This window comes from Hetaerina americana, unplaced genomic scaffold (genome assembly GCF_022747635.1).
Source record: "Hetaerina americana unplaced genomic scaffold, ioHetAmer1.1.p SCAF_6, whole genome shotgun sequence".
Taxonomy (NCBI): domain Eukaryota; kingdom Metazoa; phylum Arthropoda; class Insecta; order Odonata; family Calopterygidae; genus Hetaerina; species Hetaerina americana.
The window spans coordinates 65,910,554-65,937,026 of record NW_027287205.1 but is presented as its reverse complement, the minus strand read 5'-3'; the positions used below and the strand labels follow the sequence as shown (position 1 = coordinate 65,937,026).

Sequence of the window (26,473 nt, the reverse complement as noted above, 5' to 3'; positions counted from 1 at the left end):
ACTGAGCTTAAAAAAACCACCAACTAAACTGTAAAGTCAACAGGCATATATATTGGAAAGTTAAAAATGTATTAGCACTCCCAGTGTAAAAGTATAAGGACATCTGTGTGAGGAATAAACATTTGCGCAACAATACCATTATGTACGATCTACAAATATTAAATAAGAACTGCCAACAATCCATGCTAAAAAGGAAAGAGTTGTACTTTTCCTCAGATTTTATTATATGGTACATTGCATTTCACCGACTTGCGGCATCATCAGGTACTGTTCCTGATGATGCCGCAAGTCGGTGAAATGCATTGTACCATATAATGAAATCTGTGGAAAAGTACAAGTCTTTCCTTTTTAGTATGGATATTGAATACTTCCACGAAGTGAAGCCTGAAACAATAGAATATACTGTCAACAATTGCAGAATATCCATTTCAAAAGACATGCATGTAAGAAAATAAAATGACAACAAACCTTTCAGAACTGCATCGATGTTAGCAATCCTTAATGATAACGTAAAAGAAATTAGTACTTCAAACTCAATCATATCCCTAAAATATGGATTAAAAAAGTTCTAACACTTTTGAAAGTGTATACTTCTACACGAAACAACAGTTATAAGTATCATCATACTGGGTGCATTCCACAAGTAATGCAATTGAATTTCCCGCGCCGCTCCTATTATTCAGAGCGGGATCGAACCACTTGGAGTAGGTGGGGGGGGGGCACTAAAGCTTTGTCATAAAACCGGTCTCAGTGCTCTCCAAGCTGTGGAAGCGGCAGGACGTCAGTTATTGTAAACCTCTGTTCGCCAACCGTGTCACGAAATAAATGTAATCGACGCTCGAGCAACTTTATGCGATTACTAAGTTTTGTGCTAAACTGAAAAAGTCTCTTGAGGAGACCAAGAAAATTATCTGTGAGGGTTACGAGGACTCTGCTCTGTCATGCTCACAAGTTTCAAGGAGGTTAAAGGCCTTTAAGGAGGGCCAGGAAGAGGTTTGCGACAAGCAACGCTCTGGGCGGCCGTCAACCAGCAAAAATGACAACAATGTGGCTCGTGTCTGACAAGTGTTGGGCTCTGACCATCGATTGAATATCAAGATTGCCAATGAACTAAACTTGCCTAATATTGTGTGTCGCATTCTTTCTGATGATATAGTCCAGGGTGTGTACCGGTCATGGCCGAGTTGCTGGAAAAAATGTGTAGAGGTCCAATCACTGTACTTTGAAGACCTTTAAGTGTTTGTGCGAATGTGTTCAAAAAATTACTTGCATTACAAAAAATAATTGCATTACCTTTGGAACGCACCTTGTAAATGCAGTCAACGCAGCAGAATTTGCAAAATGCTGAGCAATTTTTTGTCTGCAATATCCACCAAATACAAAACCATAAACACAGTAATCAACGCGAAGGTCGGTTTGGTAGGTCATGGTAGAATTCCCCCAGTATTAAGCCCTATACTGCATGTGAAATTCACACATCAGGATAGGGGGGGCCAGTTCCTTTCCCTCTGCCAGTTATGGTTTCCCAGAAAGATCTTGCACCCAAAAAATCAAATAGCCTGGGTGGAGCTGCAGGTGCCCAGAGACTTACCCGGGAATCGAACCTGGGACTCACCGGTCAGTAGTTCGACGCTCGACCCCCTGGACTACCGCGACCCACATCCACTGAATGCTATTTCAAAACGAAACAAAAAGTAAACAACGAACTAACGACAATAAAAAGCGTGTTGAATAAAAGCAAAATAAACATGACATTTTAAAAATAAGTTTACTGGTTCTCATCGTCGTTGTATCTTTTCATCGGGAGCTTAATATCTGGTTTTAAAAGTACAACAAACTCTTGTAGATGCCAAATAGCGTTTAGATGAGTGAATGAAAATTAATCACGATCGACATATGAAGCATTAATGTCATCTACTGTGGCCATGAACCATACCCAAAAGTATTATGTTGGGCAACGCCAATAAATCATACAATTGCGTTAAAAATGATCTGAAATTGCGATTATAAAAAAAATGAAAGGCAAATCAATGTAATGCACCAATCACATGAAATTATTAGAAATGCAACTGGTCTGGTCAGGCTGCATGCGCTTGGGAGACGTTTGTAAGCCATCTGACGAACGTCAACCATCGCTGGGTAATAAATGCATTGTTGTGCAACCTTTTTATTCAATGAAATATCACGCCTATCTGGAATTAATGTTAAGAAAAATGTAATCAATCATATAGTTTAAAGGAATATTTGCATACCAGGCGACAAATATGAACTGAACACGAAAATGGCGACCAACGTTCGACGGCAACCACAGAGCAACAAACGCGGAAAATCCAGCGTTTCAGAAGCTTAGTATCCGGCGAACAGACCATGCCAGGAGGTATCCTTGGAGGAGGTTCCACTTAACTCATACTCTTTTCACTTAAAGAAAATTCTCCACCTTCGCTCACAGCCGGTAGTATCCCATTGGCAGTAAACACTGGGAGGCGGAGTTCACAGAAAATATTTAAGGGCATCAGCAAATCCATTGATATCTTTCACCACCCATTCTGGAGAGCAGAAAAAATAATGATTGGCCAGTTTTCCCTGAGGAAGGTTGAGGATCCGCCCACTTGGCCAAAGCGCCAATAGTCCGCCAGCGACTGGTGGAGTGGTGTGAGGTGATCCGTGGTACCAGGAGCAGGAGTCAAGTGGGACCTTCTATGAGAACACCTCCTAGCATATTATGTTCGCCGGATACAAATCTCGGAAAATTTGGATTTTCAGCGTTTTGGTTCTCGAACTTTTTCTTCTGCATTCGCATTTTCCTTCGTGTTTATCGCATAATTTGAGATTATTCTTTTAAATTACATGATAGTTTACTTTATTTTTAATATTTATGTTAATTTTACGAACAATTTGAAGATATACAATGTTATAAGTAAGTTTTTAGGTTATTTTAACAACATTTTCATTTCATTTTTTCCTCCACCATTGAAAATGTAAAGAGGAATTTTTTTTGTTGAATAATTTCTTCTGAGACCCTACCCAAAATTCATTTGCTTACTTCCTGACAATGACTTGAGACTACTTTTAGCTGGATTGAATGGTAGTTATTTAGGCATTCTTTTACTTTAAGAAGTGATCAAATTGAGCAGTTTCCTAAACCTGTGTAGATAGATTTCATGCCGAAAACATTTATTATATCTTTCCCAAATAATTGGATGCCACTTTTATTTTCACCATTACAGATGATCACCAAAGTTATGAAGTCCAGCATTTAAACAAACCAATTAAGTCAACATTCTAAAACCATAAAAATCATTAGCTTAGGGGCTTATTCTTTTTCCAACAAATAGTTTTTTTTTGAGACCCAACCCAATGAAATTAATATTCATTTGCTTACTTCTTAAATGCTGACCTGAGACCACTTTTAGTGGTAGCTCTTTAGGTGTTCTTTTACTTTAAAAAATACTGCATAAAGTGCTCAAATTGAGCAGCTACCTAATGTTATATTAAGTGTAGATATGTTAATTCTTTCTTTCACAATTATATGTATTCCATTTTTTATTTTGCTATGAGAGATGATCGCCAACATTTTCAAGCCCAACACACACAAAAATCAATCAAGTCAATATTCTAAAGCAATAAAAAAATCCCACCTCCAAGGTTCGGAAAATTAATAAAGTCTGTCTGATGAGAAAAATTTACTTGCAAATACCATGTATAGGAAATTCAGAAAATCACAATTGAGAGTAAATGATGAGAATCTCAAAAGTTTAATTCAAGCGACAACGTTAGCATTCACTTTATTAGTGTGGCAGCACATAGTGCATAGCATTCAGGCAAATTGAATGTCTGGATTACGTAATATTTTACTCCAGCATGGCAATATGAATTCTTTCACAATAGAAGGCTCATTTTAATCCAGTGTGGTGAGTATTGACAGCATTGATTCTTATTTGCTGTAGGTCAAAATGGTGAGTAGTTACAGCATAGTTACAGCATGACCACACCACTATCAACAGGAGCCAGCTGCATGTGTTCAATGTTCTGATGACATCTAAGGCAGAATGATGCTATGCAGACCTGTTTTAAAAATAATAAACCATCAGATTTTGTAGATTAAAAGGTTCCCTAATGGAATATTTTGATGGAAAGACAAATAAAATAAATGTTTAATTGTTATATAATATGTGTCTTTGGGGTAATTCCAGAATTTAAATTAACCATTGCTACATAATTGAAAAATTTTAAATCTGTAAAGCAGTATAATACTCCTAAGATAAATTTACCCACTAAAGTGAAATATGATATAAAAATTTAATGCTGTTTATTTAATTTAAAAACTCCCTAAGGCAGTTGGAGCAAATTTAGTACTTAGTTAATACTTACTTAGTAGTAGTTAATACTTTTTTAGGCAATTGATTTTGTATCGTAAATCACTCAAAATATTTTTGGGAGCAGCATTTCCCCTGCCAATTTGAACAATGTCTACAAGTTTGTGATTGACACTGAAATCACTGCCAAGACTTGCTATTCCATTATATGGACGTGTTCACTGTTGAGTAAGATGAAAGATCTCACTGGCTTACATGAATACTGAAACGTTATTTACTTACCAAATAACTTCAGTGCAACAAATTAAGATTATGAATGCTTATTTCTCGACTTCTAATGCATACAAAATTTTTGTAAAAGAAACAAAATCAAACAATTAGGAAAAGGTGGAGCATTGAATGATTATTTGCTGAAATAATGTTAGATTGTAAGGTAACAGCATTTAAACCATTGTTTATTAAATGATGCTAATGGTAATGCAAAACTTACTCATCATCATCTGGCTGCGCTTTGGTTGAATGCTGGAGTGAATAAATGATTTAGTAGCACTCAAAACGAAACTCACTGTTGTCTTTAATGCCAATTACTTAAGTCCACATTAAGTGATCCAAGATTGATTCTGACAAATTAGATAAGTTGGACTCTAAGAATGTAACTCTTGGTCAAGACTATAAATACAAATATGGGGGCAGATAGGCCATGGTTCAATGATCCATTGAATATTCCCTGGCTGAACTGGACCACTTTTATCAAAACCTACCCAAAGTATTGTAAATGTAAAATTTGAAGGAATACTTTACACTGAACCACATTTGAGCAGATGGTGAGCAAAGCCTTTAACATAATGCTATCAAAAGATTAAGAATGGCAAATTCAAAGTTTTATGCTTTAAATATTGATTGACAACATTTTGACTGTGTCACTATCTTCAAAATTTAATAGGTAATTTACACATCTAAAAGAATATTTGCATTCAGATACCTGTATTTTTCCATTATTCTGGTAGATACATGCCCATAATATCCATCAATAGAAAACTGTACTTATGACGTAACTCTTTGATTCAATACAATAATCTAAATATATGAGAATATGGCCAATACTTGATGGGCTTGAGCTGCACAAAAACTTTTCATTAATGAAATATTCATTCCCTTGAGAACTCATGCTATTTCTTGCTGTGGTCAAAGCAAGTATCTAGACCTTGGCATGCTAAACAATTGGATAAGCTTAATTAAGATTAACAAAAGATTCAAGTTTCATGAGTATCATTATTTTTATCATTAACAATGACAAGATGTCAAAACTCCTTTTCCCTACTTGTTAACTGAGAAAAATTAACAAAAAACGTTTAAATGTTTCCATCATTATAATTACTTGACTGCTTTCTGATGACCAATAATAATGATGGTGATGCCATTGGCCATTGAAAAATAGACCTCCCAATTACATAACCATTTGGGCAACAGTTTTGAGACCCCTGGTATGCTTCCGTGAACTGGAGTGCACAATGGGATCCTAAAATCTACATGCAACATCAAGGCCTGTAAAATAAAAGATGAGACCGGTCTTTCTAGGTATGAACAGCTTGATGGATAGCAGCCAGTGAGGTGTCCCCTTATAACAGCATATGTGAAAAGTAAATTACCGCCTTGCCTGTTTCCCTATCTTGACTTCTCTCCGCACAACAGCGATTCTTGTCTGAGCTTGCACATGCTTGTTGTGCAAATTCTTGTATTGGTAAGAATGAAAGTGTTGCATGTGTGCATTGAATTTTGTTTCGACCTTGGGGATAATGTAACTGAAACTTATGCGATGATTCAAGAAGCACTTGGTAATGAATCTATGAGTTAGGCACATTGCTGATGAAAGGGGTCATCTTCCCCATGATCCAAAAAAAGCTTGGATGTTGCCAATGAATGCAAAGGTAATGTCATCATTTTCTTCAATTGGGAAGAGATTATGTCCCCAAATGAATATGTCCCTCAAGGAGACACAGAGAATGGGTAGCACTTTATGGAGGTAATGGGATGTTTTACATGTGCCATATTGTGGAAGAGACCATTAATGTGGAAAAACAAGTCTTGGTGCTTTCATCACGACAATGCACCGAAACACACATCATTGATTGTCACTGAGTTTTTGAGTAAAAACAGGACATCAGTAATCCCTTAGTAATTCTACTCTCCAGTTCTTGCTCCAGCGGACTTTTTCCTGTTTCCCAAGTTGAAATCCACTTGAGAGGATATCAATTTGAAACTACTGAAGACATACAACAAAATTGTTCCACAGACTTAAAGGCTATCCCAAAAGAAGCATTTCAGGTGTCATTCGAAAGTTGTAAAAACTGTTGGGAGCATTGTATTGGCCACCCAGAAGGCAATGAGCATGATAAAAGGGTAACTAACAAAATTATGACTTTATTCAAGCAGTTTCATCTTTTTTTAACAGACCTTGTATGACTACTAATGCAAGCTAAACATGAAAGACAGTTACAGCTTACATTAGGTCAGTTTGCAACCAAACCAACGGGAGCCTCTAAGAGGAGGTAGATTGATGAGCATAGAGTGTATTTCATTGTGAAAGACCTCAAACTTTTAAGTGTAACTGAAAACAAACAGTTTGAAAAAAATACACAGATGCTCAATCCCAATTATATTTTACCCAGTAGAAAGTTTATCTCAGGGAATTTGTTACCTCAGATTTTTGAAAGAGAGTAGAATTTCATTAAAAATATTTGAGTGATACAGGAGTACGTACAAGTATTACTACTGATAGTTGGACAAATTTAATATCCACTAATGTCAGTTATCTGGTATTGAGAGCGCATTTTATCAATGAAGAAGGTATTATCGACTCATACTTGTGTGATTGCTTCCCCTACAGTTACAGACATACTTCAGAAAATTTATCTGTAGAGATTAAGGGGTTTGTAATAGATTGGGCTCTATTAAATAAAGCTGTAGCTGTGGTGAGTGACAATTCTACCAATATTACAGCTCCAGTAAGACTATTCGATGGGCAATGTAATCCTTGTTTTACTCGCTTTCTGGATGTTATAAAGTCCCTTCATAAAAAAAATTAAAATTACGTTTGAGTATTTCAAAAGAGGCAACAAAATAGCAAATAACAGAAGCTGCAGTTTGCGACAGCAAACTTGCAAGCAACACAGATTAATCTCCCACCATTAAAAGTAAAACAGGATATACCAATGAGGTGGAATTCCATCTATTTAATGTTTCAATAGACCTTGTTTGACTACTGATGTCCTCAGCTGAAGAAGCCAATCCTTTCTACATTCGTAATACATCATCTTAACCTTCTGATACTAGATGAAAAGGAGTGCACTGTTTTGGAAAAGAAAATAGAAATTTTATAAAAATTTTATACTGCCTCATTAGATATTAGTGAGGAGAAGCCCACACATGCTTCCAAAATTCCTCTCATTGTAAGATTTTTTGATTAAGCACACATCAAAATTTTTGGATGAGAAGTTGCATAAAATGATGCCAATGGCTGAGAAAATGCTGTAGAGACTCCAGAAGAGATATTAAGATATAGAGAAAAATTCCATGTCGAGAGGAGCATATTTACTAAACCCAAGATTTATAAAACATGCTTTCTTCTGAGATTTGAATTTTAAGGCCTCTTATCATGCCTAATACAATAAAGCCTGGCAAGTACCCAATACTGAAAAACCATAAGTTAACAATTTCAGGCTAAACTTTGTGGAATTCCTCCATGATTAGGGTAAAATATAACAGAAACTTTACACTTCCACACACTTTAAATGTCTTACGACCATGGTTTTGATGCCGTTAACGATGATAATACCCTCCCTTCACCCACTAATAAGTGTTGCAACTACGCTACCCCTCCTCTCCCTTACTTCCCATACCTTACTCCCCCTTGGCACCTGACTACACAAGTTGAAAAATTTTGCTATATTGTCCCTGATGATGATGATGCACAGCATCGAAACCACGGTCGTAAGACATGTAAAGTGTGTGGAAGTGTAAAGTTTCTGTTAGTTTTTACCTTCATCTGAAAAACCATAACTTGAAGAACATAGGCACCCACAAACGTCTTCAATGTGGGAGGAATTTGATTCCACCATTGCCAGCAAAAAGAATGGACACCCATCATCTGCAGCAATAGTGGCAGTGGACTAGTGCCTCCAGGAGTAGCACTTGGAGAGGACCCCTAACCCACTTATTTGGTGGAAGAGCAGAGAACTGGTCCACCCTTGGCTTTATAAGTTAATGAAAGAAAGCTTTGTGTGATGGCCTCCACAGTACCTTGTGAGCTTGTTTTCTCAAAGGGAGGACAGTTTCTCACTGGTGAAAGAAGTCGATTGGGCGCCAGCCGCCTCGGAACGATTCCAAAATGCGTTTTACGTTTGTATACATCCTGAATGGCCGCAAAATTGGCAAAAACTGCCCCCAGCGATCTCTACGCGACCGGTCCTGGCCGCCATCGGACGATCCCAAAGCGTAATTTTCGTTGTTGCATTCATCTTTAAGGGCTCCAAAATGAGCAAAAATGACTCCTGGAGATGTCCACTAGACCGTCTCGGGACGAACCGAAACGCATGTATTCTCAAGGGTCGTAAAGTGGCCAAAAATGATCCCCGGCGATCTCCACACGGCCGGCCCCGTTGGTCTCTGGACGATCTCCAAACGCAGTTTTTACATTCGTGTTAATACTCAAGGGCCCGAAAATAAGCAAAAACGACCACAGGCTGTCTCCATTGTAACTACCCCTGTCAAGCAACGATCCAAAGACGTCTTTTTAAGTCGTCGTATGGATCCTTAAAGGCGCTAAATTACCATTGATGCCCCCAAACGATCAAGGACCAGCCAAAGCCGCCTTGGGACGATCCCAAACCGCGTTTTTCGTGGTCGTATAAATCCTGAAAGATCCCAACAGAGTAAAAATGACCCCCGGCCGTCTCGGGACGATCTCAAAACGCTGAGTTTTCGATCGCATACATGCTTAAGTGCCCTAAAATTGGCAGAAATGACTCCCGACTGTCTCCATGCGAAATGTCTTTCCAGTCTCGGGACGATCCAATAGCGTGCTTTACATTGTCATGGGGATCTTGAAAAACCTTCAATGCCCCCCAATGATCTCCGAGCGACCGGCGAAGGTAGTATCGCGACGATGCCAAAAGGCGTTTTTCATTGTCGCATGCATCCATCCTCAAAGGCCCCAAAATAGCCAAAAGTAATCTCCGGGGATCTCAACGCCTCCGGCTACGGTCGTCTCGGGACGATCACAAAACTCGTCTTCCATCTTTCCATTCATCCTGAAGGATCCAAAAATGAGCAAAAATGACCACCATTGATTTACACACGAATGAATCCGGCTGTCTCGGGGCGTTCTCAAAACGCTTGTTTTTAGTCCTTGAGGGTCCTAAATATGCAAAAACGACCTCTCGCTGTCTCCACGCGACCGGTCTAAGCCGTCTCGGGACGATCTGAAAATGCACGTTTTTCGTTCGTATGCATCCTGAAGTCCAGCATCCAAAATGAATGAAACGGCTCCAGGCGATCTCCACGCGACCGGCCCAGGTCGTCTCGGGACGATCCCAAAACGTGTTTTGCTTCCTCGTAAGCATCCTGAAAGGCCCCAAGATGAGTAAAAATTATCCCGGAGATCTCCAGGCGCCCGGCACTGGCCGTCTCGGGACGATCCCCAAAACTCGTCTTTTGTCGTGGAATGCATCCTGGAGGTCCCCAAAATAGGCAAAAATGACCCTTCCGCGATCCAAAGCTGTCTCGGGACGATTCCAAAATGCGCTTTCTGTTGTCTCATGGATCCTGAGGAGCACCAAATGGGCGAAACTGACCCATGGCCTTCTCCACGCGATTTACCGCTGCAGCCTCGGGACAATCCCAAAATAAGTTTTTCGTCGGAGTATGCTTCCTGAAGGACCCAAAAGCTGCCCATAATGACCCCCTAAACTGTGGATTAAAAAGGATATTAAAACAGGGGTGCTTAGTTACGGGTAAAATTTTTCTCAAATAGGTCTCAAATAAGACTTTTTCTGAAGGATTTACTGTAGAACGGGAGTCCAATTTTTAACGGACCAAAGCACGGTACAATAAAAACATGGTAGTGCGATCGGCTTCCCCTATAGAATGGCTTAAAAAACTTTAAACATTGAGGGTTTGACGATACACGGATATGCTCCCACCAGTTTAGTCTGTGGTCAAGACTCATCCCCAGAAAACGGACAAACCACAAATGGAAGATTCGTGCCCTCCACTCTCAAAGTCAGTGAAACATGGTGTGCTCAAAATCGGTGGAAATGAACGAATTTCGTTTCCTCTGTGAAGAAATGTGATCCGTTCTTTCGCGACCAGTCTCCATGACTTATTTTGGGTCACCTGGACTTGCCTGGAAGTGTTTACGAGTCCTGTTGATAGACAAAATATGGCTAGGTAGTCCACAAAGAGTGACGCCATCACTGGTTCATTGATGCAATCTGTCACGCTGTTGATTGCGCTGGTAAATAACCTCACGCTCAGTACTGATCCCTGAGGTGTCCCGTTCTCTCGTATGAATGATCGTGATAAATACTAGCCCGTCCTTACTTTAAAAACACAGTTGGTTAAAAAATTCCTAATAAAAGGGTACATATTGCCTCTTAATCCCCACTTATGCAACGTGTTTCAAATTTTTTGTCGCCACACTCTATCGCAAGCCTTCTCAAGGTCGAAGAAGACTGCCACGACATGTTGGCGTAATCCCCTGTTAATAGGAGAAGACATTTGGCCCTCCCCATTAAGGATCGCGTGCAATAAAATCGCCCATCAATATAAATTGCCGAGGTACCTGACGGGCAAGGGCTTCTAAATTAAAACGTGTTACCGGTGCACCCTCCGGCAGATAAGCGTTACATAAGTTATCCTCTCGATGATGAACAATGTGACAGCCACTGCTTGGAAGGGAGAATACAGTTGGTCTCGGGAGGTGTAAACGAGGCGCAACTGCTACTCCACCTTGGGGCTCGTTGACCACTCGCGTCATCCAGTCTAAAAACAGTGCATCCCTTTAAAATGCCCTTGTCAGCCGCCTTAAAATGTGTCTCTTGCAGATGGATGAGGGGTTAAACTCATGAATTAAAACTGCCAACTCCTCCTTGCGGCGATAAGTACAGTTGCAATTCCAAAGAAAAATAGACACCATGATTTAAATTTTAAAAATATAAATAAATAAATAGTTCTTAAAAGGTGGTGAAGTTGACCGACTTGTGGGAAGATTATTGCTTAAAGGATGTTTCCTCCTCCACTCGCTCGCGAGGACTTCAGTATCAGATATACAGGACCTGTCCTATGGTCCTCTTCGATTACATCCGGCTTTATTGGCTTTGCTGGAGGCGTGGGGGATGGTGCACGCCCTTTCGGCGCGTCCCCTTTGGTGGTTTTTGGTGGGCTCTTCTTCTTAAGGCCCCGCTAGACTAGGTGGCTCGTTGTCCACCTTACTCTGAGTATCTTTTCTACTCTTCTTTTTTTCTTTATGTGTGTCTGCAAAGTATGCTTTTGGATCGTCTGTCCGTGTGGCGATGGTAGATTTTGACAATGGGATGGACGCAACGGAATCAAAGGGAGGGGAGAAAGTCGGGGCGATTAGTGCCCTGTATTTGCTCCTCGCTTCCAAGTATGGAACTTTTTCCAGCGTCTTTATCTACATGACCTTCCTCTCCTCTTTTATCTTCGGACAATCACGGGAGCACACTGGATGTGCACCGTCGCAATCGACGCAAAGAGGTCCCGCACGAATTGCACGCTATACACTCGTGCGTGCCTTTGCCACAGCGCGGGCAGGCGGCCTTGCCCTCGCATCGCGACGCGACGTGGCCGAAGCGTTGGCACTGGAAAAAACGCACTGGGATCTGTATGAACGGGAACTGATTCATACCCAACGAGCACCTTATCATGGAGGTGCTATTGACATTTCCTCCGTTACGCCTCGTGGTTAGTAGACGACAATCAATCACTCCCTGAGAAAACATTTCTCTCTTGATCTCGTCGACTTTCACGTTTGAGATATCGTAATGATTAATGACTCCCCGACAGGTGTTCAGGGTGTGGTGCACCTCCACTTTTGTCGCTATGTCATGAAGCATTCCCATTGCCAATATTATATCGCTCTGTTTATCGTTAAGGATCTCAATGAACATAGTATCACTCCTCAGTTTCTTCACGCTTTTTGGGTCATCAGGTACGATCTGTCAAAGCACTCTCCGTAAAAGGAAAGGACACACCTTTTTCAAGGTCTCACCTTCCTTGACACCCGACGTAATTAAGTTCTGCTTGCATGCGGCAAAACAGTTATCTCCCTCGCCTGCGTCCGGACAAGATCTCTTGGGTGGTGTAGACGTTTATTCCTCCATGCCAAAATTTGATTCATTCCTCGGATTCCCCGCCCTCTACGGAGTCACATCCTGGGCGCCGCTCGGCTAAATCGGAGCGATTGCCAGGGCTAGATCGATGGATATATCGCTTCCGGAGTGGTTGTCTGTTTCGAAGTAGAATCTTCAATACGAGGGCCCACTAATAAATTTCCCCATTAATTTGCGAGACCGCGTTCTGCTTACATTGTAGGTTCCCTCCCACTAGTGTTCACTTTCCATAGATATGCCCATCGCACACGCGCACTCCACCCTCACCTCCCCCCATTTCCCTCTCGAGGAGAGATAGTCCGTCCGTGGCAGTGAACAGCAGAGCTTCAAGTGGGTCATGAGGGCGGCTGGGCTTTCGTTTTCAAGGCCGTCGCCAGCGCGGGCGTGTGATACGAACACTGGCGAGCTCAGCTGATGAGCACTGAGTTCAATTTTACCCGCGGTGGAAGGCAGCCGAGAAATGAGAAATGCTTGCTATCTGTGCTGCTCGCTATGTCGTTGGATAATAACACCTGGAGGCTCAAGGTTACCGATTATTTCTTTTTCGGTGCGCTCCTGGAGCAGGGTATTCCGGAAGCACGGTTTTCTTCTACGGAAATTCAAAAGTTTCAATGAATAAGTAGATCATAAGTTCTTTCTCGTTTGTATCAATAAAAAACTTAATTAGAGGGAATATAGTGCTGATAGACTTGTAAGATAATTATGTATAAAATAAGTAACTGTCATATTCATAACAGCTAGTCGCTAATCAGTTCTTCCACATATCACGTACCAGGATATAAAAATGAAAAATGACAGTGCCATTTCGGCAGCTCACCTAATATTTAACCGAGACCCAGTTCACACCACCTTCGGCTCAAGGTCTTACTAATTATTATTTCTTTCCACCCTTTAAACTAGCCTGACTCTACATCACAGTATATTCTTCTAAATCCACTCTTTGAGCACATCCACAGTTCTGTTACATTCTACCAACAGACTTACGTTATTTCACCCTGCGATTTCAATTTTCAACCAGCATCGCAATCAACTGGTTTGACCTGACCATAAAGCCAAGTAGTAATATCAAAGCGTTTGGCAAAAACCGCTTCCTCGAACCTTTGCAACCGAGGGAATGACAGTGCATAGATGGGGTCATTTTTTGCAAACACCTTGGCACATCTAATTGCATTTTTTATTGGCAATACCGCACTCGGGAACAATTTATACTTATTCGGTAAGTATCGTTCGCTCTTGAAAAGGTGAGCGTTTAAGTTTGCCTTTTCCGATTTGAAGATCTTACTAACTATGTGAATAGTGAAAAAACGCTTCGGTAATAAAACTGCCTCCCTTTAGAGATAGTGTTCAATGTTGGTTCGGGGCACTCAAGCTTGGGAAACGCTCGCAGTTCCCTCTCTCTTTGTAACAGAGCTAAATTTCCGTGTTAAGGAAACGAATGCAAAGAGTGAATTATTGCCTAGAAGAATGCATCGATTACGATAGCCCGATATAGCCATGAGGGTTCAACTTCCTCGGTCGGTGCTAAACAATTGACATTATAAATCTAAATTATATAATAAAATCTAATTTAATTACATTGAAAACAATGTGATTATTTTTTTAAAATATAGATAGTATTTTGTCACGGAAATACGACACCATAGCTATGTGTTTTCTCTCTACTAAAAGAAATATGTCTTACGGTTTCTGGAATTCTCAAATAAATTCTAATATATTATATTGTTTCAGGCTTCACTTCGTGGAATTATTTAATATTCATGCTAAAAAGAAAGACTTGTACTTTTCCACAGATTTTATTATACGGTACAACGCGTTTCACCGACTTACGGCATCATCAGGTGAAACGCGTTGTACCGTATAATAAAATCTGTGGAAAAGTACAAGGCCTTCTTTTTCGTATGGATAAATTCTAATTTGTAGATTTTGACAAAAAGCGATTTTTACAAATATCTTTGAAATAATATATTATGGCTAAAAATGACACCGAATAGCTGTTGTATTTGCTATTATTTTCGCAAATACTTGTCTGCTTTGCATAAAAATTAAAGAAAAGATATTTTATCGAAGCAGTTATTTTTCAATGCTTCTGTTTTGCTTGGTTAATTTTATCAAACACGCAATGTCACTACTGATTAGTACACAATTTACTGCTGATTCAGCGGTAACTTTGTGGTGACTAATTTCTCTGAAAAATGTAAATATTAAAACTGAGAAATGTTCCCGATATTGAAATGACTTCATTAATGTGTCAAATACTCTTCTAACTAAACGGGCCTAATAATTCCAATGAAAATTTAATTAGCGCTTCTTCGTAATTTGGGAAAATTTATCTTTACTTGGTTAGAAAGGTAGCGCTCTTTGTACTATTGACTATAGGGGTGATAAGCTTAACTGATTTCATTCAGTTGCACGCGAAGGCAGTAACCTTCTGCCGCGAATTTATGTGACAAAACATTTGGACAGTTTAATACGAACACTGCCATTCCTTCCGCGTGTGAGGTAATCTCGGAGAACATAAATACTGCTCTCTAATCGCATGGATAACTTCCATGTTGTATATAAATTTAATTTATTATTTACCATTCAATTGCAATTGAGTTGGAATTTTAAACAGACAGGTGATTAAAATCAACCGCAGCGGGTTGCTGAAGCTCTTATTTGAAACGAGTTATCCATATTCCATGACGGGATGCACCAAAAGCTCTCGCTTGAGTGAAGCAATCTTTCATACGGAATTCGACTTCCGCATATATTGAAGGTCAAGAAAAATGTGTCACTTGGTAAGGCGCATTCCATTTTAGCACCGTAAATGAGGTTTCATTCCGAGCTCCCTTCACTATAGTTGCATAATAATAAGGCAATGCGTTTGCAGTGACTTGCGCATATGAGCAAGTCATCCGAAATCTTACTCCGTGGATGTCAGTAACCGATGAGTTTGCGGTTTCTCATTTAAAGGGACAAAAAATTTCAGCTTCAGTTTAAATATGCATCATTTCGTATATTCTTAAGATTATAAATCATTGTAGAGACATTCTTCGGTATTTAAAAGTTTTGCTGTCGTATTAATCAAGAGAAAGTGTATGATTCAATTGGATTTATATTTTCATGTTCAATTGCTCGCAACACAATCATTTAATTCTGTCCAGAAATTTATGATAGTGTGAAGGAAATGGTACGAGAGGCATGGGAAGGCTTTTGAAGGCTGGAGGCTGGCAGGTGTGGAACTCTAAAAATTAGTCAAATATGTGCATGACCAAGCGTACAAGTATAAGTTGGCCAGTCAGCCAAATTTTACAATATTACTTAGCGTATTACAGAGTAAGTGTGATAGTTATGGGATGAGATATAATCGTTAGACAACCAAGGCAATGAATTCTCATGAAATAAGAAGGCTAAGGCAAGCATTAACGTCGGGGGACATTAACTAGAACAGGTAACAGGTACAGCTATTTGGAAAGTGTTTCAGATGAAGGTGATCAGAGTGGCGGGGATATAATTGCATTAGGTAAAGAACGCTAACAAACAGGCAGGAGGAAAGATGTAAAGAAAATACTAGTGATAACTTCAATATGGAGCGTCGTTCAGTGTGGTTCGGAAATATGGTCGCTGAGGCAGGAGAATACGTACTTGTATATTCTGAGACGAATCATCTCAATGATTAAGATAATAAACAGTGAAACTTTAGGAAATATACTTCAGAGATTCAAGCTTCGCTTTACGGTAGTTTTATATATCTACAATACAGGAGCTCGGTGTTTTTCCAAATAATTTTACCCAATAATGATGAACCACGGTGAAATGCGTTGTAACACATTGCGAATTTCTGTGGAAAAGTACATTGTTCCTTCTATTTTTATTGATTTAGGAAATATTTAAAGAAAAAATAATCCAAAAATGATACTTTGGTGAGCAAGCACAAAAATTTTGAGAAGGGAAATGATAAGAATACATCGGAGAGAATGGGGATATGTAAATGCCACGCTATGAAGATGAGGAAATTGAGGTATGGAAAACTCTTACATTAGTATCCAGAGTAATTACCCATTTAGCAAAATAGGCTTCTGAATTACAACTTTGGTCACTTTGATTTTGACAGACGAGTCAAAATAAAGAGCTGATCAGCCATGAATAACCACCATAATTATCTGAAACGAAGGAGAACACTAATCGGTAGGCTAATTGAATTAACCTCAATAACAAATTTTCCTGTACATGTACACATGTATAATCTTGCGGAAATACGCTCTCTATCGAAATCTACCAATTTTTTATCAAATAATATTTAATTTTATATATTTATATTTTATTATCATTTCATATATGAATATGTGCATTTCTGGTGGCTGTAAAAGTATTAAGAGCTGAAGAATACAAGCCACGAATAAGTGCTTTAGAAATCCACATAGTAGGTGCAACTGTTCTTAGATACTATCAAAATACTCGTCCACATTGCACACTCCTTAAAGTGGCCCAGCAGTTATTCTTTTATCTAAGAGGTTAATATATATATATATATATATATATATATATATATATATATATATTACACGTCGTATAGGGCTTAGTACTGGGTGATCTCTACCATCACCTACTAAACCGACCTTCGGGTTGATTACTGTGTTTATGGTTTATATCTCTCATATATATATATATATATATATATATATATATATATATATATATATATATATATATATATATATATATATATATATATATATATATATATGCATATTTATTTATTTATATATATATATGAGAGAAGCCGCAATAGGTACAAAGCCAAAGAGCAATAGATTCGATAACGACGCATACCGTAATGTCTGGGTTCAAAGTGGCACTAGTTCACCCTGAGCTGCCTGATCAATTGGAGAGAATTATAAGATCGTGCCGATGCCTTCTTCCACTCTAGGTAGTCCGCATATACGTTGCCGTAGCTATCCTTCGCACGTGGATAAGGGGTGTAAAGTAGTGGTGGTCTATCCATCGATCTGGCCGTGGAGACCCAACTAGTTTGCAGGTAATCACAGAAAACTGCCTCGAGGACGGGGGAATGAAACCAGAGGAGAGAAGGGAGGCGAGGAGATAGATTCCCATCTTTATGGGAGAGAGATTCCCATTCTCCATGAGCATTAGGTTGAACTCGCGTTGAATTCACCGATATTAGGGCCTGAATTACTTTTTATTCTTTTGTAAATTCGTACTCACCGCATTGCATTTCGGTCGCGGACAAAGTTACTGTACAGGTACATCCATCAGCAAGGATAAAAACGTAAAAACATTTTGAATATGTCTAAATATGCGTGTAAATATACATTTTATTTAAAGTAGTAAAATGAATTGTATATGCGTAGAACCATCAATAAGAGGAAAAAGAGCAGGGCAAATGGGGGACTTTCCCGCTATCTGAAGCGCTTGGGTCACATTCCCTACCTTTGTCCTTGGGGAGGAGAGCGTTTTATGTTGCATGTTCATGTGGTAGTGGGATTTCGCCCTCTTACTTTTCATATTCTGACTTAGGCGTTGTTAGATGGATTCCATGCTGCATTCTGGGGAGTACTTGTTTGTTGGTTTATGGTGTGTGTTTGCATGACTGCTGGATGAAGGGATTTTTTCACGAGTGTGTACGCCGCTGTGGGTGTAGTTTTGCATGTATGTGATGATTTTGCATGTGGTATTATTCCTTTTTACGGGTGGTGACCTAACATCCCCCGCCACACACACTTGTGACGGCTTGCGCGGCATAATGTAGATGTAGATGATTACATAGGGAATGATAAGTTTGGGTTCAGGAACAGAAGAGACACGCGTGATGCCTTACCAGTAAGGAGGTTACTAATGGAGAGGAAAAAAGAATACATTCAGAATTTATCAAACTTTTACGTAGATTTTTAGTAGGCGTTTACTAGAATAGTTTGGGTTGAGTAAATGAATTTTTTGCAGAAAATAGACATAGATTGAAGAGATAAGCGACTATCCGAAACCCTTACACGTCTCAGACTGCTCACGTGCGAATGGCAGTTGCGGAGTCGGCTCCGGTAGTGTACGGATGAGGGGTAAGACAGGGGATTGAAATTAATCCCCGTGCTTTTCGACGCATATGTGGACAAGTAGTAAAAGACGCACAGCTATGCGATTGTAAGGATTGCTAAATTATTTAGAATACAATGCTGTAGGAATGGGATTAAAATTAACGTAAACAAAACAACAGTTTTGGGATTTTCAAGGAAGAGGTAGTGTGATTAAAAAATAAAAATAGGAGGGAAAAAACAAGCGCAGGGTGAGTAGTTGACTTATGACGGAGGTATTTTTCACAAAAATGGTCAAAGTAGTAGGGACTTGGAGAAGAATACCACTAGGCAAAGAGGCGTTCACAAGGAGGAGAACATTGGTGACAGGGACAGTAAGGATTTTAAGAAAAGGCTCGTTAAAACTATGATTTGGAGCTTAGTTAATCTACGGCGCGGAAACATCATCATTGAAGCAGAATGGTACTCGTGGGCGCACACTGGAGGCTTTTGCAATGTGGAGGAGGTGAAATAGACCGCAATAAAAACAAATGAGGAAGTGCTAGGTGTGGTGGGCAAGAAGAGGGGATTATTGGAAGAAATCATAAGGAGACAGGAAAAATGGACGAATGGCGTATTGATTGACATTGAGATACTGAAGACTGTAATAGAGGAGAGAATGTTAGGTAAGCGAGGAAGGGCTAGGAATACGGTTTGGACGGAGCGATGGAAGGAAGTAAGTATGGGGATTCGAGAGGTTTATTGCAATGAAGAGTTTCAGAATGTGATTAGTCATCAGAGGCAATCAAAACATCTTTTTTGTCCATCCAAAGGTAATCTTTAACGGTAGAATAAAAAATAATAATATTGAATTTTGTATCGATGGTTGAGGTGGATATTAGGCGTCAAAATTTATTATATTAGAGATGAAATTAGTTAAAAACGGATGGCGATGCAGAGAAGTTATTTTTGTTGAAATTGAGTGATTTACATAATTAATATCGGTCAAAAAATTAATAATTCTTACCATTAATTAGTAAATATTACTTATTAAATTCGTGTCGAGAGATATAAACATTCCATTCCAACTACTATTTTACTCTGGACGAACATGTTTAAATATATGGCCGAAAGCACTAAAATATGGTAAGATATAGTCTTTTCATCGGCTGATTCTGGCTGCGAATGGCTGTGTTCAAGAATAAATCACCTACACTTCAGGAGCACAGTGTTTTTATTGTTAAAGTGACCCTGGTCTGACACCATTAGTATTAAAATTAAGAGTCGTAAAAGTTGCATAGATATAGAAACATTTGGGCTCAAAGATTAAGTTTTTTTACAGGAAGGTCAGAACTGGGATATGTAAATCCCCGTAGCGTGATTTAGTAACAAGGAAACACTCTCATGTTTCCATAAACATGATTTGCGCAATCAATGTGCAACCGTGCATTCAAATACTTCCACATTGACTTCTAACGTTTGAATTTGATTAATTTTTGTTCCTGTATTGTCACAAGCAGAATACTCAACCATTTTGAGAATCAATGCAATTTACGTTAATCAGACTGGTGACTCACGAATGTTTCGTAAGAACTGTTGCTTCAAAATACAAGCTCCATTTGCATAACGAGTTATAAATTGACGCGAGAAAGACCAAATGTTGGGAAACGACAGACCATTTATGGAACCTTGAGTGTGTAGCCAACCAGCTCTACCTGTTCTTGGTTTATACTGATCGCTTCCACGATACTCCAATCAAAGTGGGTAACGCTATTCACGACTGGCGAAATATTCAGCCATGAGGCAAATGAGCTCCTAGTTCACGTTAATATTTCTCAAATTACTCTCGTAACAACATCTAGTTCAGTCTATTCCCCGTAGCCGACCAGAATTAAATTGCTAATGCTTTCAGTTTTTCAAGGATATTTCGATTTTTTTCTTCCGGACAGTGTCGAAATCATTCAATCAAAATATCATACCAATAAATTGAGTAATTTCCGGCGTGCTGTGGTGGAAATCGAACATAATGAATAACTGATAGAAGCACTTTTCTACCGGATAAAATTTATTTTACGACCGGGTTTCGATGTATTAAATTATCATCAGGTAACAAAAGATTTTGTTACCGATGATATCGTAGGTTTTTAGCCATCCTTAATAAATAATCACTTCCACGCATCACGATAACTTTCTCTTTCTTTGTAGTTCATTCATTATTCCCTCGTAACTTCTTCCTGTCTTCATGCTGTGCCCTTCAAGCCTGTCCTTTCTTCCTCCACCCCCTTTACCAAAAGTTCTTCCATCTATAATGGCCTTCAATATGCCGCGCCCTTTTCATATTTCCTCCGCCCACTTTCTCCAGCTGTTTTCGAGTTCCCCCAGCAATTTCCTCTCTTAACTTACTATATTTTAGACTTAAGCGTTTGTCCTCCTCTGTATTCAACTTATTTTCTTCATTCTCCGCCACAGTTACGTACATCTCAAAAGCCTCAATTCCCATATGAATGGCAAAATACAGATATTTCTAATTGATTTTCAGTTTCCCAAATATATATAAATATTATCCATCAATTCTCTCACGACGAAGAAGATTTGGTAGCAACTGGTATCACTAAATTTACTCATTACTTCACCAGAGCGTTACCTCAAATAATAAATTCTAAGGGCTCGGGCTTTATTTTAATTAACATAATATTTTTAATCAAGTGAGAAATAATATTTTTCGATCAACAGCTTCCTTATGCAGATATAAGAACTCTTTTAACTTCATGGCCGTATTTCAAATGGATATATACCCACAAATATGAGGAGCAGCGATCAACATCGGTAAACTTGGTACCTAGGGTAAGGGAGCAAAAGTGAGCTGCACTAGATTTTTTTATTTGGCGAACTCCATCTCTCTAACTTATTTTAATGCTCCAATTTTGTCTCAGTACATTTTATTAATTGAATACAAGAAAAAGGTGTATGCTCATTATCGATCTTGATATTTTTTTTAAAATTATATCATTGATAGCCTACGATTTAAGGTAAATTTTGGATGGATACAGACATAACTACAGTCTTTCTTCTTTTCTTAGTTTCGTCTTACGAAACAACCTCACATCCCGCATTGAAACTGTTAATACCAAATTGCTAATGCTAAAACTGCTGCACATTAAAACGGTTCTTCAAATCCCGCATGCATTATACCTCCAATCATTTCTTCTAACGTACCTATTCTTTTCCTTTCCCTACCTCGATTTCCCAGCGTCCTTGCTGAGTCTTCAACATTCCATCGCCAAGAAAAATGTTCAATATCCACCTTTCCTGCATCCTTTGGATTTCTCCCAACGATCCTCTCTCTTCCCCCACCATGCCTAGTACTTTCTTTCGCTTATACTCCCTTCTGTTCATTTCGCCTTTTCAATCGTTTCCAAAACCCTTATTTCAAAAGCCTCCGATCTGCACCTATCACATTGCTTCAATAACCATGCCTCCGTGACGCACTAAACACGCTCCATATCAACGTCCCTGACACCTATATCTGATGAAAGCTTCTTTATCTAACATAATCTTCTTCTATTTTCCCTACTTCTTGGACTGTTTTGGTCCAAAACACTTCCTAGATAGGTAAACCGGTCCACCTGTTCTGGTGTTCGCGAAAATCTCATAACCTTTGTTTTGTTTACATTGAACTTCATCCCACATCTATTAAATTGATTTTCTAATGCGCTCAGCAATCATTGCAATTCCTCGGCTGACTGGCTAACTAAAGCTAGTTCATTCTCAAGCCAAACTGATTTTATGAATTCCCACCAACTTTCATTCCTATGTCCAGTTATTTCCATGCCCCTTACTCGAATTTCCTCCAAATATGCACTGAAAACTTAATTGTTTTCTTAAAAAAACTACACCAAAGTATATATTTATTAGAAATAGAAACATTCGAATTACTAATATTTGAAAAATAATCGAATGAGGAAAAAGTTGTAATAAGGTGTAGTCAATGACCGTCTATTGAAAAGAATGTAGAGGGCCATACTGTAGTTTTTGTGATAGCATTCCGATCTAAGCATTTTGAGTACAGTATTGTTAAATTTGCTGTGAACTTAGTAATGACGGATGAAAGTTCTAATATCATTTATTTCATTGAATATTTGAACAATCTACTCCCGCAACATTTCATCTCTGTGAAATTTCAGCTCCGCGACTTTCCGACCTCAGATTCTTAAAACCCTTAAAAATAAATTCCTATTAATGCTCCCCACGGGAGTATATCACGATTAATCAAGATAAAATTATTAGCAAGTTCTTCATCAGTCTTAACATGCCCATTGCATATTTTTCAGATTAATTTATTGACAAAGAATTCTTTTTTGAGTCTACTTTTATTGTTCAAAACAATCAGTATTTTCCCACATATCGCCGAAAAAGTGTAACTATTATAGTTTTAATTGGAATCCTCGCGTATAATATCAATTATTACATTGCTCAACGGTGAAGAATACCAAAGGTTTTCATTCATGAGGATGAACATTTTGGGGTCGAAACATTGCGAAGGCGAGGGCATTGGGTTAGAATATCGTAGGACTGAAAGGTCGCGAGGCTGTACACACTTGTAAATCACGGGCTAAGTGGTCGGAGCTGGAATGAGGCGGACTGCATTTGAAGTGTATCGAAATAGATAAATTAAATGCCAACGAATTCGCAGGGACATTGGCCAAAGTATGGACGCGAAAAAATCTGCTCCACGACCATAGACATCGAAGGAAAAAGATTGTGATCGACTTTGAACCTCTAAGAAACAATAGGAATATATATCAATTGGTGCAATACTGTCTTCAAATGTTGACGTGCATTTCAAAAATTCGCATAATAAAACATGAATCGTTAGATTAAAAAAATGTTTTATCATGCAAAAAATATGCATCGGGGATACATTATGCATACCATACTATTGGGGCCATCCCCTGAAGAAAAAAATTACATACTGAGTGATAATCCATTCTGTAGAACAACAACGTTAGTATATAATGGGTGCTCTATCATTTGTACTATTTCTCTGGAGTAATATTTTAACTGACTCCCTGATGTAGAAATTGCCACACCCACGTATGTATTTCCACTATGTGCATTTTTATTATCGAATTTTAAATGGAGATTCAAAAAATGAAATGCATACTGATGAGTATTATAATGTTCATTCCATGTATTATTGACAGACCGTTTTCTATATTCAAAATACGCAAGATAAAACAAATTTTGAGATTTTGTTCTAATTTTTAAATTGAATCAGCCCCATTGATGTTCATTAATTGCAGTGGAGAAGGTGAACTTTGATTGCCGCATTCATTCTGCTTCAAAGACTTCCGCGTCTCCCGAGGAAAATCGCGGTCACCTGAAGACGTCCTTCGGACGGCTCGTAGTACGCTTTAACTGCTTTCCATTATTCCGTCAGCTCAAACTCGGCGGATGTAATCGCCCGCGTTCATAACCGTCGAAGGAAGCGTGGCGTGGTCTCGGTGCGCTTGCACCGAGAAATGACAAAAACATTTTCCTACCGGGAAAAGGGTCTTGCTAACTCAAGACCAGGAGCTCGGCCCAGCGGTCACTAGTAGCTTCATGAGAACTGGCTGTTTTGAATATGTCCGCGTTCTGCTGCTCACAGCAGAAATCCGCGGCAACAAAAACTTCCCCGAACTCTGGTAGAAGCTATCAACATTTACTTCCGAATTGAAACACTGAAAAATGTCAACAGTTCTCTATGATCTGTAAGGTTGTATGATAATTCCATTCATCGTATTCGATAAAAATTTGAGATGAAGGATATTACATTTACAATACAGCACTTCTATATTGGAAAATATCTAGGTGATGAGTAAACGGATCGCTTAAAACTAGCGCAAATTAGATAATATAATTGTCGTCAAAGTCATATTACGATGCAGTCTATGAAAAGGCGATGGAGGAGGGATATGCGTCCTAGTCGATGCGCACTGCCCAAATCTTTTCAAGATTGGAAAGCGAGAACGAATGTCTTGGAGTGCCAACTGTCCTTCGGGTGCAAAGGTCAGGGGTGGAATACGATGGCAGTCGACTCACCTTCGGATTCTCCACGCGACCAAAAATTCGTTCCGTGTTCCTGTTTTGTTCCAGGTCAAGTAGAATAATGGGATTCTAAGATAAAGGTGTCTTACGATTTGTAACTGAGCACTACAGCATAGAATTGAGGAATCTTGGCCATATTCATCTACATCTACATAATACCCCGCAAGCCGCCGCAAGGGCGTGTGGCGGGGGGTGTTAGGTCACCACCCGGAAGCGCGAACGGGCGGTATTCTCTTGGGGGGAGGTTCAGTTCATAATTCGTCCTTTCTCGATGGATACTTAGCTGCCCATAGACTGCCAATTAAAATTAACATTTACTCACCATCGAAATTACGTTATTGAAATGCACAAAACCTGAACTGAATGGGAAAAATTCTTGTGCGTTCGCTCGCTTGGCCTAAAAAAGTAATTTTAAGGCACAACAATCCATAAATGATCGTAATAATTCTTAACTATAGTCTAGAGATTTATTTAACTCTTCTGAGCAATTTTCACATTTTTATAGCGTAACTCTCGTAGGACTATGAACGAAATTAAATGAAAAACAGCATGGATAACCTAATGAAAAACTAATAAAATATAGTGTTGGTTTGAATATTAAAAAAATAAATCAATACATATCTGTATGGGATGTGTTCATCCAAAATCTACCTTAACCGGTTGAATATTAAAAATAAAATGATAATATATTAAATCCAAATCCTGTATCTACTATAAAATATGTGGGTGATCATAAAATTTACACTTAAATGTGTTTAAATTTGTGAATTTTCGAACAATTTTAGACCTATAGTTCCACCCTTGGTTGGTCTCAAGAATGGCATCTGGCATGGCGTAGCAACTGTACTTCATTTTAAGATTCGGTCATGAATATACCAACCCAATTCTGAGTCAATCGTGTACAGGTATGTTAAATGGAAATTGCGATTACGTAAAAATAAGCTGGTTCTTGAATTTTTTAGATTGAAAAAAATCGTGCATCCGAGGAATGTTTGTTACAGTAAGTTAATTTTAGAAATTTTGATTTTTCAAAACGGGGCGTGATCTCTTAGGCATGAGGAAAGTAATACATTTATGCATTGCCATCATTCTACGTCCTCCTTTAATTTTAAACTTGGTACACTAGTAAGTGATTGTATAAAATATAGCAGTTGACTATTTTTGCCACAGTAAGCCTTTCTCTAATTTACTTGATAATGAGCTCACTTCATCTTTTTAATTTTTGTAAGGGTGCCAAAAATCTAGCATAAAATGTAAAAAATAATTTTTTACTGTAATCGATCTTTCTGAGGAATAGTATTTATTTAAAAGAGAATGTCACGCCATGTCGGTATGAAAGAAAATATCCGCGGGGTTTAGGGTGATAATGATACAATTTTAAATGACTTTGTAACTTCTTGAACATCTGTATTCAGTGATGTGTTTTAGAATTTGTCCTATTTTGAATAAAATCAATGTGTTTTACAGGAAAATCTAAAAAAAATATCAGAAGTTCAATGTGACAATAGCCCTGAATGAGTGAGGACACTTTCTTAGATACCAAAATACGGACAGTAATCCCTTCACGGTGATGTTGTTGCTAACCTATTATAAATTTAATTTTAGTATTCTCATTTAAATTTCAATTTACCTTAAGTTTCCAAAAATT

General features: G+C 38.7%; 1 long non-coding RNA gene across 1 annotated transcript in view; it reads right to left on the bottom strand.

Moving 5' to 3' along the window:
* Positions 1-3,764: 3,764 nt before the first annotated feature.
* The window catches only part of LOC139695288 (uncharacterized), a 46,284-nt gene continuing 23,575 nt past the window's right edge, over positions 3,765-26,473 (bottom strand). Inside the window, exon 3 of the long non-coding RNA XR_011702298.1 lies at positions 3,765-4,065. This is a non-coding gene — a long non-coding RNA (uncharacterized lncRNA). The remainder of the gene's footprint in view (positions 4,066-26,473) is intronic.